General features: G+C 42.4%; 2 protein-coding genes across 6 annotated transcripts in view; one reads left to right on the top strand and one right to left on the bottom strand.

Annotated features, from left to right (window-relative positions):
• The window catches only part of LOC118514142, a 60897-nt gene extending 50427 nt beyond the window's left edge, over positions 1-10470 (bottom strand). For 3 of the 5 annotated variants that reach the window (XM_036060749.1, XM_036060745.1, XM_036060747.1), the window contains exon 1: positions 8116-10227. The gene's annotated coding sequence lies outside the window, so the exon portion shown is untranslated. Of the gene's footprint in view, positions 1-8115; positions 10228-10315 lie in introns of those variants that run through there. The other 2 variants (XM_036060746.1, XM_036060748.1) reach the window with 2 other exon arrangements.
• LOC118514144 overlaps positions 1-26911 on the top strand; it is a 182098-nt gene that overhangs the window by 52306 nt on the left and 102881 nt on the right. The gene's annotated exons all lie outside the window — the stretch shown is intronic.

The raw sequence follows: 26911 nt of genomic DNA, 5'->3' as shown, positions 1-26911 counted from the left end.
CAACAACCAACGAGTGCCATCAATAATGAATTTTTGACCATATATCTATCCATTCCGATCTCCGGAAAGCGCATTGTCGGGGGACGGAAAAGTGTTTCGTCGTTTCTAATCGTCATCTGGAATAGATGTTGGCTGTGTTGTTGTATTCTTTACATCGCCCAGTTTTACGTTAAGTTACTCTTTTCTCTCTCTCTCTCTTGCTTCGTTTAGCTCAATCTCCTGCTGTTACGAGTTTGTTGTTGTGGAAAATGTTACACAAACAAGCCTTCTCAGTCACAAATCCTATCACCGACCGATGTCTGTTTTGTACGATAAGTGATCGAAGCGAGAATGTTCTGTTCGAGAAACAACTGTTGTCTCCAGAGATGCCGGTTCTGCGAATTTATAGAGCAAAACACGGGTGTAAAGATGTCCCTTGAGGGCGTAGCGATAAGGATACGAGTGCTGCTGTGGAGCAGCTTCCGGTCAGGGAATCGAATGTCCTTCGGTGTTGGCTAGGGCATAGACAATTTGTCCTGCTTCATCAGAATCATCTTTGGTCACTGATTTATTGAAAGCTTACGGTTCAATTAGGTTGAACGCAACATGGTTGTGACGGTAATTGAAGAGTTTTTTTCTAAGAGAATCTGAATTTGTAAATATTCCCTAACATAATATAAACCTTTTGTGCATCAAGCTTACCATTTCATGCAACAACAACTGAACCTATTTCAAATCAAAAGATCATCTGCTGACAAACACGCAATGGGAAACCGCCCTCAGAGCCGACGATTGATTCTTTGATCCGATCAAATATTTCAGCATAAATCGACGGCAAACCAGAAGCAAAAAACGAGACACGTGTTGTGATTTTTCATCATCGTTTTAGCCTCACCGAGAGGGGAAAATAAAGCGACCCTGTAGCATAAAAGGGAGATATGCTGGTTGGGTTTGCATGGGTATCAGTCCTTTTAAGCATCTCGCTGTCAAACTGTCAACCCCGAATTGATGCGAAAGGATGTTCGTGTGTGCTTCAAAGGATGTGCTTGTCGGGTTGCCCTTCGATAGATAGGGATCATACCCATCGGGATGGAAATCGAAATCTGAAGGGCAACGTATTGGAATGTTTTTTGAAGACGAGAGACAGACAAAGAAAAAGCATGACTCTAAACCATTCAAAATAGTCTTAAATCATGATCTTGTGGCTTAGAGAATTGCTTTAAGAACCAACTCCATCTTACCACGCTACAAAGTTGTCATTGATTAGCATTTAAGACATTTCAATCGGCACGGATTATTTTTTTATCGTTTGAAATCTGTCTCTTCCAATTCTGAAGCCTTGGGATGATAATTGTTTGCACAGATTTCCCCGAATTCATCACTCTTCTCGTTCGAAAAGGGAAGTACGTACGTTAGAGTCAAAGATTGAATCTTTTTGCCGAATGGTCGACTCGGAGGTTTGGGTTGGAAAAACCCGTTTATGAGACGAAATAAATTAGAGAACATCTCCCCCGAGACGCCCATGAATCTCGGCCAGGAATGCTGTGAAGCAGGAATAGGAAACACAGGACTCAGATTGCTTCCAGAAGGCCCGATGAGGTAAGCCAATCGAGGATGGATAAAGGAACAAACGATCGAGAAAAACGTACCCAGAAATTAAATTAACCTTTTTTGGTCACAGCCTTCAGTCGCCTTTTGGGGTGGTTTTTTTTTCTCCGGAGGCTTTGTCCCAAGTCCCAAAATGGCCTGAAGCTCATTTTTCAAAGTCCTTTCATGTTCACTTTTCACTTACGAGCACAAACATTTCTTCGATGTGTGTCTGTGCCCCTTAAAAACAGTTCCCACAATAAAATGTGTCCCGTCGTTTCACATGATTGTTCCCAAAGTTATCACCAAAGAACTTTCCGACCACCAGAGCTTGGTTGTTCAAGTTGATCTCATCCGTTTTGCGTGTTCCAGTTTCTTGGATTTAGATTCAATTAAAAGCCAGCCCTGGTCGGTAGTTTGCTCGTTATGCAAACGAAGCTCCTAAGAAAATGCGAGGGCAAAACGGAAATTTCCATGAGCTCTAGCAGCACATGTGACTGTGGGTGTAGAACAATGTGAAATGCGAAGGATTTTCAGGAAGGTTTAGCAATCGAATTTGGGATTTTTTGGTCATCTGGGGAGGGATTGGGGCTTGTAGGGGGTGCTTGGAAGTGACGGGAAAGTTCTTGCAAAGTGATCACCAAGAATTGTGTCTTTGGAGTTTGCAGAAGAGTCTTATTTTTGGATGAAACCTAGTGGTCGTTTGTCCTACCCCAAGGGGTTTCGTGCAAGCATTTATCCAATTAGGAGAAACGTCGCCGTACCATCGAAGTGTATGTGCGTGTGTGTGGTGTTCCGTTTGAGGACCGAAGATAATGCTGAGGTTTTTAAACGAACATGAGTTGAGTTTTGTTATTTCAGAGGTTATTTGTATCGACCACCTCTTCATCACCGGAACCGCAGGCCTGATGACACATGCATTAAGTTTTGTTCAGATTTCCTTGAAATGCTGTCCGACAGGAGTAAGGCCTTTTCTTGGAACGATACTTATCCTTATCGGCCATAGTTTATAAAACTAAATGGAGATTATGTGCCATTTTTTTCATCGTTTCGAACGAGAACATCCACTCAAAATGGCATTCAAACCGATCCATCACAAAAAAGGAAATCACTTATTTTAACGACACCTTCAGCCTCTTGAAACTTCTCGACCTACTGCCGAGTTTGGTGCGTCTTTTTTTGTTGCCTTGAAGCTCGGAATGATGAACTGCCATCTGTAGATGGTTCGGTGGCTGGTGATTTATTTTTCGTCAGTTCTCGTGCCGTATGAAGTTGACTGAGATGTGTCGTTGAGTCTATATGTCTACATCTTTCGCTGTCAGGCAAGAGTTGAAGATTGCTTCAAGATACTGTGTTTCGTCCTTTTCGCCGTCGTCACGTTCGTACGTCCTTGTGTGTCTTCAAATGATCTCGACTTGCGACATTCATTTGATTTCGCTCGCAGTCGTTCTTGCGATGGCATGCTTGCTGATTGTATCTCATTCTTTAGCGGTTTTTTTTTCTTTCCATCATACAGAATGTTTTCTATTGACGCAGAGATAGGAGGTTCCATAACGTGTGTACCTATCCAGAATTGTTCTGCTTTAAGCTCATTGCTTCAAAAAAACAGAGCTCTGCTCTCTGTGACCGTGACATATCTTCTTTTGTGTTTACCATTTGGTTCCATCCACCTTCTGTTTCTGTTCTGCCTGTTATTTCCAGTATTTCATTTTAATGTCCCACCGCTCGATGTGATGTGATGTGATGTGGAGTTGGGATTTGTTGTTTTCGTGGTTGCTGTGCGAAGGCTTTGACTTTTTATGCGCCAACTCATTCGTTTGCATTCGTCTCTCGGGCGGTTGTCATCTCGTCTCCAATTCTTGAAAGCTCTTCCAAGCGAAAACACACACACACACACACACACACATAAATACACATACACAAACACATATGTGTTTCACCGAATCGTTAGGTCGCAGCTGGCCACCGGAGGATTTTTACCAGAGGAATCTCCACCATATTGATCCACACACGTTGGGTGTCCCCTTTGGGAGAATGGCGCTACTGTCCTGTCGATGCAGATGGAAAAATTTCAATAAACCCGCTCACCCAACGGTGAAATGAAATGTGAGCCGATGGTGTAACGATGTGTGTGTGTGAGGGACACCACTGTTGGGCTTTGCGGAGCGTGTGAGATTGAGCAATTGAGACGAGAAGAGCAAAACCGGACAGCCAGCACTTGGAAGGTGCCCGGGAATGTAATAAAGTTGAAGATATTTGTTCACAATTTAAAGTACGTGACTGGTTTGTTGACCAGAAGTGCAGGCGTTGAGGAACAGGGGTCTGGTTGAGGAAGACGTGTGAGTCAGTCGGGTGAAGTCACATGTTTGCACTTATGAAGATGGATAGGCAAATAAAGAATGGAAAATAGTGAGAGAAACTTCGAATGTGTGAAGTTGAGAGTTAAAAGAAAAGGCGGAGAAGGACTGTTGAGTTGATGAAAACAGGACATTACTGCAAAGCTCGCTTAAGACACAGCCCGCACGCAAAGCTATCGTGTGGATGTCAGTTGTTGAGTCGAGCGACGATTGAAATGCAATTTTAAGTAATGTCTTTACCAAGTCAGAGTAAAACATAAGGAAATGATCGTGGAAAGAACGAAGGTCTTCTCCTTTTCTTGCGATTGTGGTACATTGCGAGGATCTTATGAAAAGACTTCTTGTGCTCCAATTTGTTTCGACAGACGTGCACGGTAATAAATAGGGCGACGCAATCATGTAACATTAAATCGAATTGCGCAAATGAAACTGCTTTTTTATTCGCTAGGATCAAAGCGTTCTGCTAGTTTAGGTACTCAAAAACCATAAAACGACACATCGCGTGTGAGAGCGTATTGAGGAGTTTGTCTTCTGAAAAATGCCGTTCCCCATATCCTCGTCGCGTGTAAGGCAGATTACTCAGTGTTCGAGACAGCAGAAGGAACACGGAGATGTTTAATGCTTGTTTTGGAAATTTTATGCCTGAAGCACTCCTTCGTCCAAAAAAGGGAACGACAAAAACATTGGAAGCTGACGGAACATAAAATCCCATTCATAATATTCCCAAAAGGATCACCTTACAAGACGTGTGACGTACGAGAGCTTCCGCAAATGACAGAGTGATGGGTGTTTTTCAAGAGTTTAAAGCCGGCCCGCCAAAACCATGAATGGAAAATTGAAGGAAGCCATCACGCGGTCTCGACGCTTACACTGATTAGGACCATCATCCAATGGAGTACCTGTGAGAAAGTAGGACACACGCGTCTCGGTTGGAGTATTTTCCGTAACAAAGTTCGGAAAGAAAAGAGGTCGGGCTCAGGACAATGTGGAAAGAGTAGGAGCTTGTGTTTGTCAACATGAACAGAGCCGTGAGCAAGCGGAAAGTGGTCGTAAGAGTTGTAGGGAGTTTAAAAATTACAGTTCACCCAAAGTTTACTTTCCTCTTCGAAGGGCGGAAAACGAGTCACGCTGCTACTGCAACACCTCTTCGGTGAAAATTCAAACACTTTTCTCTTAGCATGGTGAAGGAACAAGAAGGAAAACGGCGGGAAAGGAAATTAATTTGTTAATGCAACACATCCAATGCTTTGAGTTCGTTGAAGGCGTCGACCCCAGGTTCGATGATGAAGGTCGAACCGAAAAGTTTAGACATCGTTCTTTCGATCATTCTGGCTGGTTGTTTGTGTGTTTCATGCCGGTTAGGATTAGTGGCGTACTTTGCTTTGTGTTTGAAGATGATTGGGAAAGTAAATGGTAGTGTACGACATGGAGTTTTATGAATATGCTCAACTTGAAGATCCAATGCACCATATTCAACTACAGAGCTCGCTACTCTTCAGTCATATGAACTGAGACTTCCTTCAATAAAAATTTTCACCGTCAAAAGTTGCTAATGAAGACATTCTCCGGGCGCAAAGTGTCATTATAACGTTAAGTGATGTCGTTAAGTACGCGCTCATAACTTTCTCACACTTCATTTATTGAGATTCTTCTGCAAGTTGATAACGATCTACCACCAAGCTTGCTGGTTACTTCGCACAGGCGGCGTGTGAGTTCCGAGGGAGGAAGTTTAGCATATTGGAGCGCGCTTACAAGTATTCTGCACACGTGCTCACTTTCATAATGCATGTTCACATGTTGGTTGATCTGTCACGAATCATGTTCGCCAACGGCAAGCACTTCTCCACGACATGAATCATCGTCGCGTTTCCTGGTGCTTTGAGATCCCTTTTCATTGTTTTGGATGTGTTCTTGCGAGTAAGTGTGTGCGTCGCCATGTTGTAGCTCTACTTAGAACCTCTTAAACATTCGTGAGTAGATACTCCTTTCGTCTCTTGTATCCCTAACTAACGAGCATTGTTTTAAAGCTCATAAATCAAACCGTTGAACAAAGCGGACGGGAAGATGGTTAAGAATCGCGCCATCCTGTTATCGCAAACATTCCCTACAAAATGTGCGTATTTCCGGAGTCCGCCATGAAGCAGGGGACATGTCATAATGGGCTGATCGATGTTAAACATCCTGTTGGTCGCTACAATGTGCTTTTTAAGGCATTGTTTTGCGGGCTACGCACAAAGCAAGATAAAAGCACTGCTCGTATGCTGTATGAAAATAGACGTCACCTTTCAATGTCAGAAAGATCATCTTCATGTAAGCACAATGGGTACGGTAATGCATTCTGTGCAATGAAAGGAAGATAACAAAGTGGAGTTCTTCCACATTATAAACCCTTCTTGTGGGTTGTGTCATGGCTGCACATTTGTTGGTTTTATTACGTAGCTGCTACATCCCAGTCCGGTTATTTTCACTCGTCTTTGCGTTTTTCTTACTTCTTGAGCATCATGAAAATGGCTATCTGTAAGAACAAAGGAATACGGTTCTAGGTGTGCGGTCTCCACTGGATTGAAGCAACCCGAAAAGCCTTATTTGCGAGCTTTTGTTTAGGCACAAGGTTTAGGCCCAATAAACACTTCGTTCCCTGCACACGATAGGCAAGCGTAGAGGCAGCTTTTTGTTGCTATCGTCCTTAAACAATCGGGCATATGTATTGGGTCGGCCGAGTGATGTTCAAGATCAAGGCGTTTCTTAGGTCCTTTTAGGGATGACGGCCTTGGAACGTAATGTGCTCGTAATAGTCCCATATTATTCATGGATCTTGACGAGTACTATTAGGGAAGCAGCATTGTAGCCAGAACTCCTTTCCAATAGAATAGAAATGTGAGGACGTCCCGAAGAGAAGGAGAGTGTTATAAGCTTGGTTATAAATTTCACTTATGGTTGACATAAATATCCAGCGTCAAACTTGCAATGTGACATCGATAACACCTTCGACCTGAAGGAAGAAAAACAGAAAGGTTCAACGAAGGCGTGTTTTTCCTTTCGCAAAAGTTATTGCCTACATCGTCATCGTGCGGGAAAACCCTTTTCTTTTTCGATGTGATAAGCGTATTTTGCATATCAAGTTAAACACGCACACACGCCGAAAAAAACATAAATTGCCTCTTCCAACCCTTTGTGAACACGGGTACTAAGAAACTATTTAAAGAAAAAAAGATTAAAGTAATATCAAATCAGATAAAGTTGAATTGGAAAAATTAAGGAAAAAGCTTCTAAAGAGTGTTGGTTGATGTTAGAACTCTTCTCATAAGCTTGGAAAATTGTGGGCAATTTTTCTTTGCTTGCCTGAGCTCTCAACAAAGAATGATATTTATAGAGCCTCGATAAAACCGATGATCGTAGAACTATTAATTCGTCGTCATTGATTTGACTTAACAAGGAATGTTGGAAGTTCTTTTGATGACTCTCCGATGTGTAAAAATATAAAAGTTCAGTGTGTTTAGTGGTGGAAGTTATTCCGCCGTAAATTATCCAGTAAACCATTTAAGTAGCCCAACCAGCTACGGTTACCGATAGGCTAAAGTCGATGGTCTTGTCAAAACTTTTTTCCCTCCTGCCGTTTCGACAACCTTCCTTCCAACAAACACCAAACAAACAAGTCGGCGGAAAGATGTCGAAACTTATTAAATTTCATGTTTTGAATTACAGCAAACAGCACCCCTGCAATACGGCACTTGACTGCGGAACCTCGGAAATCCTAACAACTTGCCGGAATATTATTATTTGTTTTCGTCGCCATTAGAACTCCTTCCTATGCGGAGTTCTGTTGTTGGTTGGTTTTTGTATGTGTGAAGGTAAAGCACTTGCGTTGGTGATTTCAACAAGAAACACTCCCACAGTAGAGTCCGCTTATTGTCGAGGTGTTGAAAAAGTTTTAAGTTTTGCTATTCAGGAGAAGCAGCAGTCGAAGTTTTCCAGGATTGAGGTTGTAGAGGGGTTTTCTGAGTTTTTCTGCAACAAAGCCTACGTCCTCTTAAGGCGAGACAAGATAAGGGAGCTGAAGTGAAAAACAGAATAAAAATCCTACCAACTTCTCAAGGGTCAATTTACACGCTGCGAAGGTGTGAAAAGATATGGTGATGGTGGTGTGCAATGATGTGTTTGGGTGGTTTGTTTTTCACTTTGCTATGCTTACCTCAAAAGCCTGAAATACGCACTCGGTAACAGCTGTTTCCTTCCGTACTTTGTATTTACGTTTGTTTGTGTGTGGGATGTTTTGTGGAACCGTTCGCCATAATTTATTCCCCTTTTCTCTCATCCACACAATTGGCACGCACTTTTATGCGTCAAGAAAACAGCAACAAAATGCCCCTAATCCGAGAACCAAATCCAGCCGCAAGCCAAAAGACGGGAAGATATTAAATTTTCGACGTGCGAAGCATTATTTCTCTATAATCACACAATCCACTTCTCAACATTAGCTCGCACGAACGAAGATGGGGTTTGGGCTCGTTTACGCTTTTATGGCTCGTAGGATCACCACCCAGGAAGCTTCATTTTATGGCCTTTGCCCTCTATCGCTGCGAAGGATTCGGCGGTAAAAACCTCCGGCAACACTAAACTATGAAACACTTCATTCATCACAATTTAGAACGAGCTTTTCGAGAGAATATACGACGCGTGCGAATAACATTTCGGTTGCGGTGTTTCGGGAAGAAAGGTAAGAAAATCAGAAGGAAAACCACTCAATCGAAAGGATTATCAAACGATCTGCCGTAGTGGCGTAGTGGCGGAGGTTCCAATCCGCAACATAAGTCGTAAAGCAAAGGCTTAACGGGCGTTGGATTCCGCCGACATTGTTCGGCAAAACTCCTGCGTCAGGGGACTTTCTTTAAACTTCTGTGTAGAAATCAAGCGCAGAGGAAGAATATCTCGTTGTTGGGGTGGTGTCGTTTCATCTGAATATTTTGGATTCCTTTCCAACGAACACACATACACACACATATACAAGGATCACTTCACACTCTACGCTATCACGAGGACGGAAGTTCGGTCGCTCAACCCCCTTTTTCCAGTCACGGTGGAATTAATTCGGTAAACTGTGTTATGATTATGAGACATCGCAGATTATCAGCATCGGCATCGTCAGCACCATCGTCAACGTCGTCATAATTATTATCCTACTACTGCTACTACGACTACGACGACTCTCCCCTTCGGCCGATGTTACCGCGATTCAGGCTTCACGGACGCCCATCACATCATCATTATCGTCACTGTCAACACGTTAATCTCCGTGCTTGGTTGAGGAGTGCTTTTCTTGTGCCGGCTGCTGCAAGGCACACACAGTTGTCAAGACGAAAAGGTAGCATATTCTTAGGCAAACTCCGTTAACGCCTTTTATCGTTGCGTCAGTATCGAACGGCTCTGCTTTACGAGAACACGCAGTAACGCTCACGTAACTCCTACACCGATACATAGATACATGCACGCAAGCACGCACGTGAGGACACATATGATTGGAATAAAGGCTACGAGAACCAACCATCTTCGCTTTCCTTCGGTTGATGTGCGACAGAGAAGCTTCATGTTATAAATCGCCCATAAAGCGTAATGTATGCGAATATTTTTATGCGACGACCCACCGGCACACACACACACAAAACATAAGGTAAAATGCTTCCACATTTCACTCCACAATGGGCTTTAGCCGACTTTCAATGGAAGAGGATATTTTGCCGTTGCGATGGTCCATCGCGCGGTAGGAGTTATTGTAGAGTAATGCGAGGACTCTCTACTACACTAAGGAATCTTGGTTGTACCTAAGCTTGCCTGAAACTTTTTTTCCGGCTCCTCTAGCGCTCTTTTCTTTTTGTACGGAAGCACTGTACAGTAGAGGACGCGACCCACGTGCTCACACACACATCCACAAACATTTCCCAAGCACACAATTGCGGGGTGAATTATTATTCTGTAAAATCGTGCACTAAATAACTTCCTCCCGCCATTTGCTGCACGTACACTCACGTACACAACTTCACTGGATGCCATGCAGAGAAGCGTGCGACTCGACGATCTCGATTGCACTGTCAGTGTGGCAGGCAAGAAGTGGAGACCGCCAGAACGGAACTCCCACCGAACAATTGGTTTCCCGTCTTGGAAACCGTTGTATTATCATGGTTGTTGGTTTCCGGGGTTTTCCACAGGCGAATGACTCGTCTGGATGGTTTCCAGCATTGGCGATCCAGGCTCGTTTACGTTCACGTACAATCCGCCAACAGATCCTACCGCCATTGGGGTAAATACAAGCACTTGCCTTTTACCACAAATCGACTTAGGTTTCTCACTCTAAGCTAACCATTTCCACTTCGCTTCATTCGAATAAGAGAGCTCACGATCGTGCAACTGGGTTGTTGGTGGTTGTACTACTGCCACGCTGTCTACACAACACACACCAGGTGTCTTCGGATATCTCGGAACGCGGATTTAGTAAGGATCGCTTCTAAGCACCCGAAAGCTCCACCATCCACGCTGATGTCCGGAGCTAGACTGGAGATGCGAGCAAAGTTGTATGCGAAACTGTGCGTCTTTCCCTGCGGGAGATAAGCGATGCTGTCAGATGCTGCAAACAAGGTTCGTGCCTCTCCTTTCAAGTCCAAAAAAACTGACAGCATTTCGCTTCGGAGTTCATAGAGGAGAAAAATGTGTAGCGTAAATTTTGACAGCTCGGTGTACATTGGTATTGGTAACAGGACAATTCGTTTCCATCACAACCACGCACAAACGAGCTTTGATTTTCCTCTTGAGCGTATGGTAAAGCTTTTCATTCAACGTTTCTCCAACGCTGTTTAGAATGGCACTTCTAACCGGTGCCGGAACTGGGTCACTGGGCGCATGGATGACTGTGTTGCCGAGTAGTGTTAGGGAGCGTTAGCATGTTTTGTTTGTCGTCATTTATTTGTGTATGAGTGTGGTTTTGTGCGGACGTGCTGGTGGTCGTCACGAAGGTGCAGATGAACGCTGAAAATTTGCCGGTGATGCGATGAGCTTAGGGCAAAGTGAATGAACTCTGGCCCTTTCTGGTCATGAGTGGGGAAAAAAAAGTTTTACTATTTGACTACAATAAAACCGTTGATTATAATTGTGGTTCATTGAGCAAGTCAATGCGTAAATGGACGCGAAGTTAATGTTAATTTTCAAAAGTCTCTAACTGTCTACTGTTATAGAATTAAATTTCAAATTATATTCGAAATATCCGTTTGACAAAGCAGTTTAAAGCCATTACACAAGCCTGTGAAATATTGTCAACCAGAATTGAAACAATTTCCCGGGAAAGCTGGTTTGTCATTGCACAAACTTTACTTTTAACGTCAGCATTGTTAACGGCTCGTAGCTAATTGGATCCTCCAATGAGGCTGCACTCTTTAACTTACGTACCTTCCTTAGCGTGGAGGATAATGTTAATACTTCCAGCAAACATTTGCCACCGAACTACGTTCTGTGAGCATTTTATTTTATTTTACAAACCTCGCACGTCACCTATTCCTGTGGTGCTTTCTAATCTGATTCGACTTATTTGCAGCTTCCAAGAATTGCGCCATTGTCAAATACAATGGATCGGCCCGGTAACCGGCGTCGTCTTCAAACCCTGAACAGTCAGTTTAGTGGATTCGTGAAGAATGTAATATCTGTACTTAAATCCTGGAACGCTTCTTGGAGCCGTACCAGATAAGTCTCGCGATGTGATTTTCGTCTTTTCGTTACACATCCGCAGCAGAAGCAGTATTCATTATTGACGCCAGTACCGTAGTCGTGTTCCGTGGCTTTTGTGTGTCAAAGCCGCCTCGTTTTGCAGCATTCAAGCTTCGTGGAAAGCGTTGACCATCTTTTCCACACAGGCTCCCGGGAATTGGAGGTAATGGTTGCAGGGAAAACGCTTGCTCGATGCTGATGTCTGGTTGGTCATAAATTTATGCTCGTTTGTTCATCGTTGGGTCTGTTTTTTTTCTCTCTGGCGACCGTCATCCGCTGCGTTGGACTGCGAGTGGTGTGAAAATATCTGAATGGAAAATCACCATTTTACACGGTACATTGATTTTGAATAGCACTGCGCGAATGTTTGTCGCGAAGACGGAAAGCTGCTATTAGCATTAGCATCCAGTACAGCATCGCCACCGTTCGTTACCTATCTTGCGTTGTTAAAGGCTACCGATAAGGAGAAAGGTTTACAGGGGGGCTTTTTACCAATCATGGCTTTCAAAACAGGGGTCGACAGTTCGATGAAAGTAGGTTTGAGTCTTCTGTTTCTGGAGAGCATTTTCATGAGCTATATCATACTTTGAGAAAACCATATTTCCTTGAGCTAAAAACAAAAGCTACAGTGAATGGTTTTTGGATGCTACTTCAGTGTTTGGTAGTTACATACTATAAGCTCCTGTCAGAAACCAAAAAGTTTCTTCCATTCGATCTGACGCATCCAGACGGGGTAGTAGAAATCATACTTCATACGAAAAGCATACGCTCTACTGAATCGGAACTGGTTTGTGTTAGCATATTTCCAGCATTTGTTTTCCAGGATGAAACATTTCTAAGAAATGCAGACCAATTCGCTTTTCCGAATGATTTTAATTTGCGAAATATATGTTGCGTTTGTGGTCAGGACTTTCCGTTAAGTTCTAGTCACTTTTTGTATTATTTCTAGCAGCCTTTTTTATACTTCATGTTAAGCGACAGACATGTTCTAGTCAGTAAGTTGGCTTGACCGCAGAGCAAAGGATTCTCTAAAAATGTGTTTTCTTCCATTTTCGCTTGAACCTTCGTTTTCGGAGCATTCAGAGCAATAACAGAGACATAAAATGAAAACACATGCTGCGGTTGTACTAACATGTACACGTTTCATGTGGTTCTGTCACGTTCAACACACGAAAACCTATATCAAAACCCCTAAAATGATAATGTTTGCGCGAAACATACAAGTGTTTTGCAGTGGCAAAGAATCATGGCATGGGCAGACACATGGAAGCCTTGAAAAAGACCACCAACGGTACGCGTTTTCTAATGGCGATTCAGTTAGGCCAGAACAAATGGCAAACATCATCATCATGCAAAACAAATGCGGCTCAGGGTAGTGTCTGTCTGCTGCAAGGGATATGTTAACATTCATGGAAGTGTGAAGCAGAAAATGTATATTTTATTCGTGGTATTAAACACGCATCAGAGCGCTTCACGTAGACAATTGTTTATGCATTTGTTATGAGTTTTAAGTAAAAAACTAACGCAAGCGCAAAGAGAAAAATGCCCTCTGTGTGATTCGATATTGATGGTATTGATTGTTGATTTTTTATTCCTTAAGCGAGAGGGAAATTTTGGGACAAAACATCACATTGTTCTGCACCAAAGGTGTTGAACTATGAATCAAAATTGACATATGGGTACAAGCGCAGATTGTTTGCTAGATTACAAGTATCGAGAACACGGAAACATTATCCTGCTTTACATCTTCACGACAAATGATATTGTAATATCCGATCCTCAAGAATGGCAAAATATGCATATCATGGGTAGAATAGATTCACTTTCGACAAAACGTCCTACAACGAAGCTGTGAGACCGCTGAGACGGTATTGCAACCAAGACGCGATACTTAATGTTTGAGCTTCCGTAATCCACGAAAAAGCAAAGCATGATCTTATGAAATGTCAACAAACCCGTAAACCAAACACACCGCACATTTCATCTTTCTCGCAATGATGAAACTGAAAAACAGCCGCAAACAGTAGGCAGCAGCAGGCAAAAGTTGGACCGGTTGCCTCGAGAGTTGTACGAAGAAACCAATTTTGATTTCAAAATCTGGCTCAAATAAGCCTTCCGTGACACCAAAATCAACAGACACTCAGGCTCTGCCCGAGCCGGTGTGTTCCGACGAAAAACCATCCCGGGTGGTAAAGAACAACACGCCGGCTTGAATTCAATTTCAAACCAAGTATTACTGGGAAAATAAGATTACACTACCTTTGGCACACTGCCATACTCATCGTATCTTGGCCGTTACGTGGCCAAACAATAGGCGATTTGAGTCTTCTGACACGCGAAATGGAATCAACCACAGGTAATGTGGTTTGCCGGAGCTTGCCAGCAGATCGGGATGAAATTGTAAGCTTTCTAGTTTTTGTTTTGGATCGGTTACGCTGCAGATCTTGCCTATTAAATTTTGCAGTTGCACGAAAAATAAATCAATGCTGTACTAGGAAATTGAATCGAAGGCAATAGAAGTTGTATGCAACAATTTAAAAATATTCACAATATTCGCAATTACCTCGTCGATGTGTGGAAATGTGAGTAATTCGGTACATGTTTCCGGTCTAATTCACTATAGACGATACGACTCAATCTTCAAACATGACGGTCCAAGCATTTCCATCGGCTAGCAATATTTGTTAGGTGTCTGCATGAAACACCATGCGCCTCCATCATCGAATCAGAAGTATCAGGCGTCTCCATCGAAGTGGCAAAAAATAATTCTTTATTAAAATTCAAAGCAAAGTATTTTTCTCATTGTTTAAATTCATCTATGCCCTTTCACGGTTTGGACAAGGAAAAGTCTCAACACCATCGTGAATTGCATTAATTTTTGTAATTTAGTTTTAAGCAATACGGCCAGGCCAGGTTAAATTCGATGTCTATTCTATTCTATTTAATTCTGAATATATCTATGATCTATATATTTTCTCATTGTTTAAAACATTTTGAACGTCAATGAAACGTTTATCCCCACACTCACCACACCGAAACACTTTCATAGTCTTCATATTTCTGTCGGGCCACACAGCACGAAACGAATCTGGTTCAAAACGTTTAAAATGTGTGTTACTTGCCTCAGTAATACTTGTACCGAAACCACTGCCAAAGTCACCGTACGAGTACAATCGTCGTTGTTATTCACATCAGCCTTCGAACAGTAAATCTCGTCCAGGAAGGGATCGTTTTTACAAAACCCCAAGACACACATGTGTCCCGCCTTCCCATCTTGCGAAAACAAACAGCTAACTGAGGCTGCTGCTGCCGCTCCTGCTACTAATGTTCCCAATGTACCGAGACGGCGAGGGATCGAAAAATGATAATATGCAATCTCGACGCACTCCATGCGTTGTAGGTCCCACGACTCCGGAACTCAGGGTGAGGCATCCTACAATAATCATAAAATTTTATGATGGCAGTTTTACGCGAATCCCATATAATGCCTTTATTCGTTTAGCTACCAAAAAACGCGGACGAATGTTTTTTTCGGTGCTCGTTTTAGGGAAATATCGATACTAGACGATGTGCAGGTAACCGAAGGAAAAAAATGCGAAACTGGTGAAACGTGTCGAGTTCATCACTTGCCGAAAAAATATTCTGTTTTTTACGAATGTTTCAGAGTGTGTGAGAAAGAGAGAGAGAGAGAGAGACTTCTAAAAAAAGAAAAACACAAACACAGCTGAGCAAAAGTAGTTTCACAAGTTCGAAGCAGTTTGAAATAGAGTGCGAACTATCCTATAACAATGAATGAAAGAAACAACACACAAATTCGTCTGATAGAAAATGAAACTTGGTGCTCCGTTAAAATCTACCTTGTCCTGCCATCGGCCAGGCTTTTTGTGAAAACTTATCATAACGTGCCAAATGGCCGAGCGCAAAATTGACGTGCTCCAACGTTGGCGGAAAAGTAATAAAAAACGAAACTTTAATAAATAAAACTCGCCGCTCTCGCTAAATCAGTCACACAAAAAAGGTCGCATCAGTGTAATCCGTTATTGCTACCGATAAAACCAACGGTGGGACGGATTTTCCTCCCGCAAGCGGAGTGTTTCAAAGGTATTAAAAAACAAAACAGCACTCTTCCGCGAGAAAAGGTTCATAATTTATTATTGCAGAGACATCCAAGGGTAAAATCTGAAAAGCGCTTAATTACAAACCGTTGTGCTGCGTGCTTTTTACCGCAAGGGCGAGAAGGGCCGAGAAGAGTTTCGAGTTAATTTCAGGATGGATGAAGCGAATTCAAAGACAACAAAATACACAGCAAAAACGTTGCGACTCAACAGCAGCATAAACAGCTGATTTGCCTACATTACAAGGTGCTTTTCTCTTTCTTTTAATTCTAGCGATTTCTTGCTTCAATAGGCACGATTGCAAGCGGTAAGTCAAATAGACGTTAACCAACACCGACCGATGGCGTGAAAACGAGGAATCTTAATTAAATGAAACGCTTATTTGAAAACTTCTTTACAAAACCTCTGTTCTACGTGCATGAGTAAACCGATTTTATTATAAAAACTGATCTGAACCAACACTGCTACTAACATCAAAATTTATCTTATTGTTAAAGTTTGTAAAGGCACTTTGGCTTGCTTATTATGTGCTCTCTTTCTCACTTTCAGCACTCGGTGTTCAGCTCTTACAGTCAGCCCTCAGCCATGGAACTTACCCTAAATGAGCTAAATGTAGTCGTTAGCAGCTCATTACTTTCTGGAAAGATATTTTCAACGCCAAAACAGGGTTCAAACAGTAAGGTGCAAAAATTAAACGTTATTTCATATGAAACGAGAAAATGTGCAATGTTTTAAAAATTGCTATCGAGTAGTACGGCAGGGTCATTCTTTATGAATAAAACAAAACAAAATTTCATCGTTTTTCGATGGACGCGCCTAACATTTTCCATACCTTTATTTTTTTACTCCTAAAGCCTACCTTATAAAGTGCTCTTCTCCACAAGTATAGTGCCTATCAATTTGGGATTTTTTTGCCTTCCATAGCTTTGGCCTTTTCCTAGCTTGTCAAGAGAACCTCTCGAGAATCTCATGGACCGATGGGCAATCAGAACATGGTCGTCAGCAAAGTAGCTTCATTGAAGGTTCTACTCGATTGAATGTGGAAGTCCCAGGAACAAGGCGTTACCATGGCACTGGAACCGGCACCAGCAGCTCTGGAAAGGAAGCTTTGGCCGTATTTAAGAGCTGTTAGATTATCATCTTATCTAACGTAGTGTGCCCGGCATCAGACTCTAAGCCAAGGCCGAATGAACCGAAGGTAACGAGAGCGGTTGGAGCGAGCCGTATAGGGCAAAACGCCAGTTCAATTGCTTTTTTCGGGTGCTTTTCTTACATCGAATCAATGCCTACCTGTGTGGCTGGCATGGAAGCTGAGCCAAACAAGCTGATGGAGGGGATTAAGCACTCCGTTGCGCTGGAATTTTGAAGGGCTTTCAATTTCCATAATTCATTAAAAGCTTTCTCGCTTGATCTTACCGGAGTTTGAGGTTTCATTGATAGAGCAAATCTATGAATACATGAAATTTGGATCCATTCTTTTGCGAAATATTTATTTATTTATTAAGTATTACGGTCCAATGCCGTATTGTCTTTTTGCGGAATATATCGTACATGTTTTTTCAAACATATAAGAGCTAAATTTGATGTAATTATGCTTGAAAAAAGGAAATCATCTTCCGTATGGCACGTAAAAGCCCCAAACAAAACAAAATGACACAATGTGAAACAATTTATTTGTGCTGCTTTGTCCTTTTCGCTTGTTGTCGCTGATACGCAGTGCTTCATGAAGAACAAAAATAAATGCCATCTAATCTTACATCTGCTAAAATTAGGTTTTATTTCGGTCACGTGCTTCTTACAATCTTGTTTACATTTGCCATCCGGTGTCGCGCGCCATAGCATTCCCACACGTGTAATATCGTAACGTCATGACCGACAGCGGAATATCTTACAGGGGAAGAAGACTTTCATATCAGCATCTCAATATCCTTTGCCCGTCTCGCTGCTGCCTTCCGATGAAGGAAACGGTGAAAGTGCCAAATGAAATTGCGTAACTCTCACACGTTTTTCCTGCGCTTTTCATGGTGGTAGAAATAATCCAACAAAAAAAAGGGAAAGCCACCAAAATTAAATACTGTTACTCGATCGTGTGTGATACCTGTGAGGCATTTGACGATGAAGATATATCCGTTACGATTCCGATTCCCACACGTGTAATATCGTAACGTCATGACCGACAGCGGAATATCTTACAGGGGAAGAAGACTTTCATATCAGCATCTCAATATCCTTTGCCCGTCTCGCTGCTGCCTTCCGATGAAGGAAACGGTGAAAGTGCCAAATGAAATTGCGTAACTCTCACACGTTTTTCCTGCGCTTTTCATGGTGGTAGAAATAATCCAACAAAAAAAAGGGAAAGCCACCAAAATTAAATACTGTTACTCGATCGTGTGTGATACCTGTGAGGCATTTGACGATGAAGATATATCCGTTACCACGTACAACACATACATTAAATTACATCACACACAGACAAACGCCGTCAGGAAATGTGTGCTCTTGCAGCATACGATTCATGCATTCTTTCAATCGTTTGTTCCTAAAATGGTACTCCAACTAGCTCCAACTCAGCTCAACCACTGGAATGTTTGATTTTCGGGTCGAGCAAAAAGAAACCCTTGTGTGTGTGTGTGTAATTGCAATTGTTGGATGTGATGTAAGCGGAAATTAATTCTTAGAAATCGTCGATGTGTTTTCCGACTCGTTGTGTTTGAGCTATCGTGAAGGAAGCTTTCTCTTTGTGTTTGATGAATTGCAAAACGACCTCAGTTACAGCGAACAGGAGGAATGCTCAGTTTTTAACAGACAAACAATGAGCATTTCACCGTACGTAGCGTCTTCGGTTACGCGGCCTTGTTTTACGTTTCACGTACTTGGGAAATTTAATCCAGGAGATGATTTATGTTCATGAACTGGATTTCCTCAGCTTTCACAGGAGCGCAAACAGTTCTTCATTTAGCCATATGGAAGCAATTGAACGTTTGTTTTAGGAGGTTCCCCAAAATTCTGTCCAAAAGTGTATCCAAAACCTGAAAAGTATGTTCTCCTACTTCTTCTTCCAAAATAAGGTTAAAAGTCGTAAAAATTCGCCCCTAAAAATTACTTTTCCGTCTTGCAATTTACGAACCTACACGAATTTCAACTCCACTTCACTGTGACCAAGGACAATATAAACTCTACCGTTGTGTCGAAATGTAATGAGGCGAATGAATCGTTCGTCCCGTTCGGTTCAGTTAAGTTAATTCGCTTGTTACTTTGCCGAGAGTTGAGACCACGTTTTGCTTTGGTTTTTCCCTAAACCTTTCCCAAGAACGGGAATGTGGGTTGAGCTTTTACATCCTTTGCTACTGGGTGTGCTTCTCGAAGAACATCACCCGGAAGTAGTTTGCGAATTGAAGCCTTTTGTAGCAATAGCAGAAGCACGAATTCAATCGGTTGTTTGTGCTACCTTCGCTTCCCTTTCAAAAAGGGTTCTGGCTCGGAAATGAACGAATCTGGCTGTGAAGCACAAATAATTGCCCCGAAACGGTTGCTTTCGTTGAGTGTAATGAAACGACGGAGGGCTTGGCACAAAGACGAAGACTTTATTCGTTGAAAGTCACGTTCAAGGCACGACAAACGGCAATGATCCATTACTGGAGTCGAAGTACCGGAAGTGGCAGCTCTCGTAGGCTGGTTTTTCGGAGTGTGGCGGTAAAATAAATCCGGAAGATGTGCCGGAATGCTTTTCCGTCTTTGGTACATTTTTTTGGCACATGGTATACTTGAAAATGCGTGACGGCTGCATAATAAAATGGGTATCGTGTTACCTTTCAATTGTAATCCGACGCTTTAAGGCAAGTTTGTTTGAAAAGTATCGATTCCTATGCCACATCGAAAAGCAGAAAAAGAGGAAAAAGGTTTTAATATGATTTGATGAAATTTTTTTCTATTATTAAGCGAAAAGAAACAAACAAAATGACCATTAAAAGTTAAAGTTCCCTACGGCTTCAGTAGTGTCGATGTCTGTAACATCGTATGCTAGTTCCAATTTTGCTCAACGCAAAGACAAATCTCTGATTTTTTTTGAATATGTTTAACACCAAATTAATCTTTAAAATATTGGATGGTCAATTTGTGGATCATTTTAATACATCTTTCTGCCCCGCGTTAACGTGAAAGAAAACGTTTTTTCGTTGTACAGAACCGCACGCGTTTCGTTGAACTGATCGTTATTTTCTTCACCTTCAAAATCCGCTTACTAATTCATGACACGAAATTTCATCCAATCGCGCTAGAAAGCACTAAGCACACAGTATGCTGCTGAACCAAACAAAACATCGCCCCTGTATGTGAACACGGAAGAATCCTCGGAAAACCAGCAAACAAACACGTATTTACCTTTTCCCGGACCTTTGTTTCGACCCTGGCAGTGGCCAAACAGTATTATTGTTATGCTTACCTCATAACCAGATATCGTAATACTCGTTTACCGCAGCATTTGGAAACGATTTGCTTCAGGTCACCCTAGGGAGACTGGTGACTGCCTTGGGAAGGGTGAATTTGATAACTTTAGCCACCAAAAAAGAGCTGATTTGTTGAAAGCTGGGGCTCGCCAGAAAACCGCGCACCAGTGGTAACGAATACAATCGCTCGGAAGTGACTGTGCAGCCACCGCAGGCTTTTGGAATTCCCGGTAGCATACATTGAATTTTATAGCGGGTAAAAGATTAACCTCATGGTTTGTGTAATGACTTTGCTGTTAGTTGAGGTGCTCTGGGTTACCACGTCATGTGCATTCAGGTTGTTTAATGTCTCATTGAGAGACCGATGCGATGATGTGGAAGAACAGTATTGTTTATAGTTGAATAGATTGGGTCTACCTTTGATTACTTTCTGAAAGAGAATTTAACGCAGTTCTCCAAGGTTTATTTAAATTTTATAAATTTTATAGCATCTTCCTCTTCGCTCCTTCATATTCATCTCTATCAACAAAGCACCTCATAGAGCTTGTGCAGGTGATGAGATAGAGAACGCACACAAAAGCAGTAAAAACATATTTGCAATTCCAATTTAGCCTTTATGAAGCGCACTTACGTTCCATGTTACCCTTAGCTGCTTTGATAAGAAAATAAAAGCAAACAAACAGGCTACCATCCTTAGCTGCTTCCGGGAAACTCGACAGAACGCGCAAGAAGAATCGTCATCGATCGATGGAAAGGCATCATTAATGAAGAATCGTCTCATCTCGTTTGATTGATGAGGTTTGCATGCAGCATTGCTCATGACTTTCTGGTTGCTTTCCATCAACCCCGTGCTCGGTCCAGACGAAATTTTATTGTTGAGCGAATTCTATTGTCATGGCCGTATGGCCTCGATTTCAATCGTGAGTGTGCTCTGGAAGCTTCAAAAGACTGGCGAGAAGACATCTCGCTCATAATCGATTTCTGTTGAGAATCGACTTGAATCATCTTTATTGAACAGCTTGTATTAGGATTCTTCATCATAGAACGAAAGATAAACTAAATTCATTGTTCTTGTACTGATATTCAGTCGCAATACTATATGATGGGACCCTGTAACAAGGGTACACTCATTACTCCAAATAGTTGACCTTGTGTAGAGCACATGCAGCTTCATCGCAAGACTGTTTGCACTCTCTCAGTTGCAATGCCATGTTGATAGGCAAAATCTTGTTTATGAAACACACCCAGAACCGAATCGACAATCGCCATGCCATCACATCGAAAACAAACAACATCATTGCCACAGTGCCTTCCTGCTGAGCAATTGCGGCTCCAGGAATCTCCAAAGCCACAACCACCACTGTTTGCGAATCTTCTTCGGTTGAAAACCACGAATATCTGGCCCGAGGAAAACACGCTGGTCAACGGGGCTGGTCCCAAAAGGGGTGATTACGACAATGCTTATGTATTCGCAAACCATGCCATAGATGTGCCGCAGATAGTTGTTTACACAACATACGCTTCGTCCTGGAGCAACATGCGGCAATGTTACGCTGCGAGTGTGAATCGATTGTATGGTGAAATGGTTAGACGACTCGGGGACCCCTCTTCTATATGTGTGTCTGCGTACACATTATAGATGCAAATTGATTATTAAGCCGTATCAAGTATCAAGCCGTCTGTTGGTAATTTATACCGTCATGAATCGAGACACAGCACGCACATCACGGAAAGTTTCCTGCTAGTCCTGGGTAAGTTAAACGTCTCCGAGGATCCGAACCGACATTCCCGCCGAACACACAGGGTAAGCCTTTTTTGACTTAAATTTCATATCACGAACTAGTTTTCAATAATCATCCATTCCACCCAACGTCAGCAAGAAACTAAAGCCAAACATCCGAGCGAGTCCGTCCTTACGGGGGCGAAGATCGGTGACTAAAGCTCCCGCCAAACAAACATGCGCTGCGTGCGTACAGCCAGAAGATCCAGCAGAGAGGGTGTTTGCATATTTACCATTTTGCGATGGGCATTGACTCGAATATCAATTGACCTTCCGAAATTACCGAAACGACGGCGTCAGAAGAAGGTGATGATTACAGAGCGTGTGAGTTTAGCATCAGAAGATCCTGCTGCTGCTGCTGCTGCTGCTAAAGATATCGAAAGCAGTGGCAGTTAAGGTGATTATGGTGATATTTATGGTAGCGTTGAGTGCGGACTTTGCCTGGTTTTGAAACGGATAGAAGATAAACATTTTGTTTTTCAAAGCAGATAGCCCGTTGTTTCTTGAAGAGCTGGCTGTATTTAATGCACCGACCTCATTGGGGAGGGAGAAATTTAAGTATAAAAGCAGTTGTTTATGCTCTGTGTCCGTTAGATTTTGGAGATAAGATAACCGTGAAAATATGTTCCATCCTATTCGTGGAGGAAGCAGAATTTAAATTACTGAGAAAGCACCTTTCATTAGCATTAGAGTTTGAGGCTGCCATCAGCCTGGGAGTGTCAGCCACAAGTTGAATGATTTTACTGAGATGGTGTTGGCTTATATCGTGTTTCGTTGAAGCTTCCTTAATGATATATCAGGACAAAAACGATTATAATTCTGCAAATATTTCAACCAATCATGTTTAATGTCATAATTTTGTAATTGAAGACCAAGAAAGATTAACATTATTACACATTCATTTTGCCATATTTTCCTTTCCCTATCACAATGAAGTATGATTCCTTAATATGCAATGCTTCATAAGTTGAAAGCATACCGATTATTTCAAAGCATTTCATGTCCATATTCCTAACGTACCGGATGACTTGGCAAATATTTGTACAATATTATCAGGTATTAGGATATCGTACTCGCCAGCCGTGAGATAGCTACTCATCAGTGCACCTTCTTGTATTGGTATATATTGGAACCTATACCTCTTTTGTTCCGACAAAAGCCAACAGATTCGTTGATAACACAGCTTACATGCCTTTCACGTGCGCCATATATACCTTCCCACCAGGGTGAATTATTTCTACATCCAATACAATCAACCGTATTAGGACCAACCGATGTGTAATAAGCACACCTTGATCAATTTCATGCTTCTATGAATCGAGCATCCTTCCATCCATTCATTTATCTGTTTGATCGCATTCTCCTCAGTCGCACAAGAGGCACGCCCCTTACGCTCTTGTCCTCATCGCAATGTAGTACACAATCATGCCGCAAAGTACAACAATAATCCCCAAAATATAAATATTACTCCCCTGTCTACTTCCCCCTTCTTCTTCATTCCAGCCCAGCTATGAATTGAAGAATCAAGGAAAATGGACAGTTGTACATCCTTAGCAGTCTGGGTGTGCCATAAACCCAGCAGCCCGACACGCGTTGCAGTAACATTGCAAGCCCTCGAAAACATTCCTGTCACGTCCGCGACCCACATACATTATTCATCCATTCCCAAAAGTAAAAGTAAAAATCTCACCGACCCGGGGGACAGTAGGGCGAGATTAAAGCTGCTCAGGCCACGCTTCTCTCACGCTATTTATCAGATGGTAGGTGGAGAGTTGGGCTGTTTATAATTTTGCCTCCCATCAATGTCACGGCCAGAGTGACAATGGCATTCCTGGTCGGCATTCGAAAAACCCCCAAGCTCCCACCGACTTGAGGTCCGTTGTCAGAAGAGATTTCCTCCGACTCAGACACAGGAAAATTGAAGTGTCATTTTTCTCCATTTTCACCACTCATTATTGTGGCGTTACTTTTTGTGACGTTGGGGGCTTCGGCCTTGCTGTACTTTTCTTGATCGCTTGTTCTGTTTCGGTTGCGAGAACCTTCCGAGAACATTTTTCAGTCTCAAAAGATTTGCCGCAATGTCCTCAGAACGGTGGAAAATATTCCAATACTGTGAGTTTAGGGAGGACAAAAAACGGCTACAAAACAATGACGTGGCACATAATCGGTGGCAATTTGTCATGAGACGACCGCTATTCGAAATCATCGGAGCGGCTTTTGGAGAGGATTTGCTCTAACGAGTGATTTCATATTATCAACAGATCGAGCTGAAAGAGATCTTGGTGACACCTTAAAGATTTCGGATTTCCTTGAATCTGGTGGACTTTGGAAGAGATAAACAAAGATTCAATGACTATCTCTGTGAGTCAGCAATCGTTTCTTTCATTTTTTTCTTGGATGCAACGACAATGGAATCTCGTTATTCGAGTTCAAATATTCGTTTCTATTCATTGTCCTGAAACTGAATTCAAAGGTTTTAATGATTCAACGGGTCACCGAGGGTCCCATAAAGATTCTTACCTTGGCTAGATATCCTAGCTCCTGAACCTAAGATCAGATCGATATCAGTTGTTTTTACTGGTGATTAACATGCCATTCGTTTATGGAAAGGGTTGTTGTGTGAGCATATAAATCCTGGCTCGTTCGTTCGGGACACTAAACCAAACCACCTGAACGCAGGTGGGTCCTCGGCTTCCCCAAGGACATCTAAGCTCCAACGCTCTGCCTGTAGTGTCGAGCTGGGGTTTTTGCATAGGATTGAAGACTATCCACTACCCACATGGAGCCGAAACCCTGAACACTCGTTGGAGACATCTCTATTCCCGTCTGCCCCTATCACTGCAACCGTTACAACGTGTGTCATGGTATTAGCAGTACGACACAGAGGTTGCCACTAGATCCTCTCCGTCCTCTCGGTGGAACTATTTCCAGTTTTCCGGCAAACGATGAATTGAAAGTGTCCAACGGGGAATCATATTTCAAGCGCTCCAACCGGGCAGATAATAATTTAAAATATTACATGCACCATTACCGCACAGTGCGAAGAAAAAGGGGTGGTGGAGGAGGGTGGACGTGGATATGAGGAGGACGGTTGACGATGGCGGCACATTTCCTTCCCAGTATCACCATCGGAAGCAGCAAAGCTCTGCACTAAAAAGAATTACAAATTGCTGCTTGAAAAACTACTCGCCATCGTTTATTACGCTGTGAACGGAAGCAAAACTGGGGAGGAAAATGTTTTTCCCACGCTTTCCCGGTGTGTGTGTGGCGGTTTTGAGTGGGTGAATGTTTTTCTTTAAAAATAGAAATTGCAAATATTTCCCTCCGCTTTTTTCATTCAGGTTGTTCCATTGTTATGAAACGTTTTATTATGCTTTGTGGTGAATGCAACGTTTGAAGCAGGTGATTTTCTTGTCCTTGGTATTGGTGTGCATTCTGAGGTTTAGATAATTGAATAAATCATGTAATAAGTTTTCATACACTACATTTGCTCTTTACCTCGTGAACAAGGCAGACAAGTCAAACCTTCAGCACAAACCGATCAAATTAAAGCGAAAAGACTCTCCTAATCATCTGCTGCTGCTTCATAAACGATAGACAGCTTCAAGGAACCTCTGGATCCAGTCATAAACTCAATGCGTTTGCTTCAGCTACAGGACACTTGTTTGTTATGAAACCGGCATTATCCTCGTCCCCGGAGGAGAAGGTATTGATTGAAGCGAAAGCATGATTAATGATGATCCAACGTGAGCTGACAAGCTGATGGAGCATATTTGACGGGAATGTACCCAGGGGCTAGTAATTGTAACAGTTAACTGATGGAGTAGAATGGTTAAAGCTGCACCGCATGTTAGCTGTTACAACATTTATTATCAATCTGGATGGAACATAACTGGGTCATCTATCATAATTGTGTGTTATTCTTTTCTTTTCAGCCAATGGAGGTATACCTGATAACTTCATATATCGATCGCTCTCTCTTATTATGAATGGCATTACGAATCCTTAATTATACGTTCAATCGCCAGGGAATTGCTTTAAGATTCAATTAAGCCATACCCATTTGTCATCAACCGAGTGAATGTAGAATACAAATGCCTTTTATCTCACATCCTCTAGATGCCAATGATAGGTCCAAAAGCTCTCCGCTGTTTATCGGCAAACATTGTGCTACTGATGACGATGGAACACGATTGTTGTGAGATGTATCATTTGATATTTGCCGATTGAACGCACAATCCACATCGCCATCTTAATGATATTTTATCACATGCAAACAGAGCCACATACCAACTCATTCACACACGCGCTGTAGGTTGTATTGCATCGATCAAAGGACAACTCGCCTGTAAGCACTCGAACCTCGGCAGTGTGTTCCTCCTGCACACAGCAAAGGTCCTTGTACGTTGTCTGCTGTGAAGTGTCACTTAACCGCAGCAAACGAGCCTGTCGCTGTCAAGTTAATAACTAGCAAATCCACTTTGGCTCCGACAGAATCCGTCCTGATTATCACAGCGTTGCGGAGGCCCAACCCGTAGAGACGAGCGAGGGCAAATCCCAACAGTCATAAGCTTCATCGCTCCCACAAATGGCGTTAAACGTGTCGTTACCATCCAATGCAACGCTCAAAGGCAGTGTGTTTTGATTGATCGTTATGGGCGTTGGTGTTCTCTCGTTGCCCTTAGGCCTCCAAAGCAGAACGCTTTAATCGACGGGGGTTGGCTGTGAGAAAATATTTTGACTAGTGTGAACAGTGTCACATTGCGCGAGAAGCATCCCGACACTTCACACTCGGAACACAAATTGTATCACATTTATTTTATTCATCAAAATACAATTTTATCAAACACAAGACTTTCCTGTCCTTCTCATGTTGCGCAAATGAATCACTTCCTGGAT

Source organism: Anopheles stephensi, chromosome 3, assembly GCF_013141755.1.
Source record: "Anopheles stephensi strain Indian chromosome 3, UCI_ANSTEP_V1.0, whole genome shotgun sequence".
In the NCBI taxonomy this organism is placed as follows: domain Eukaryota; kingdom Metazoa; phylum Arthropoda; class Insecta; order Diptera; family Culicidae; genus Anopheles; species Anopheles stephensi.
The sequence above is the reverse complement of the archived record's forward strand: the minus strand, read 5'-3'. Positions and strand labels throughout refer to the sequence as shown.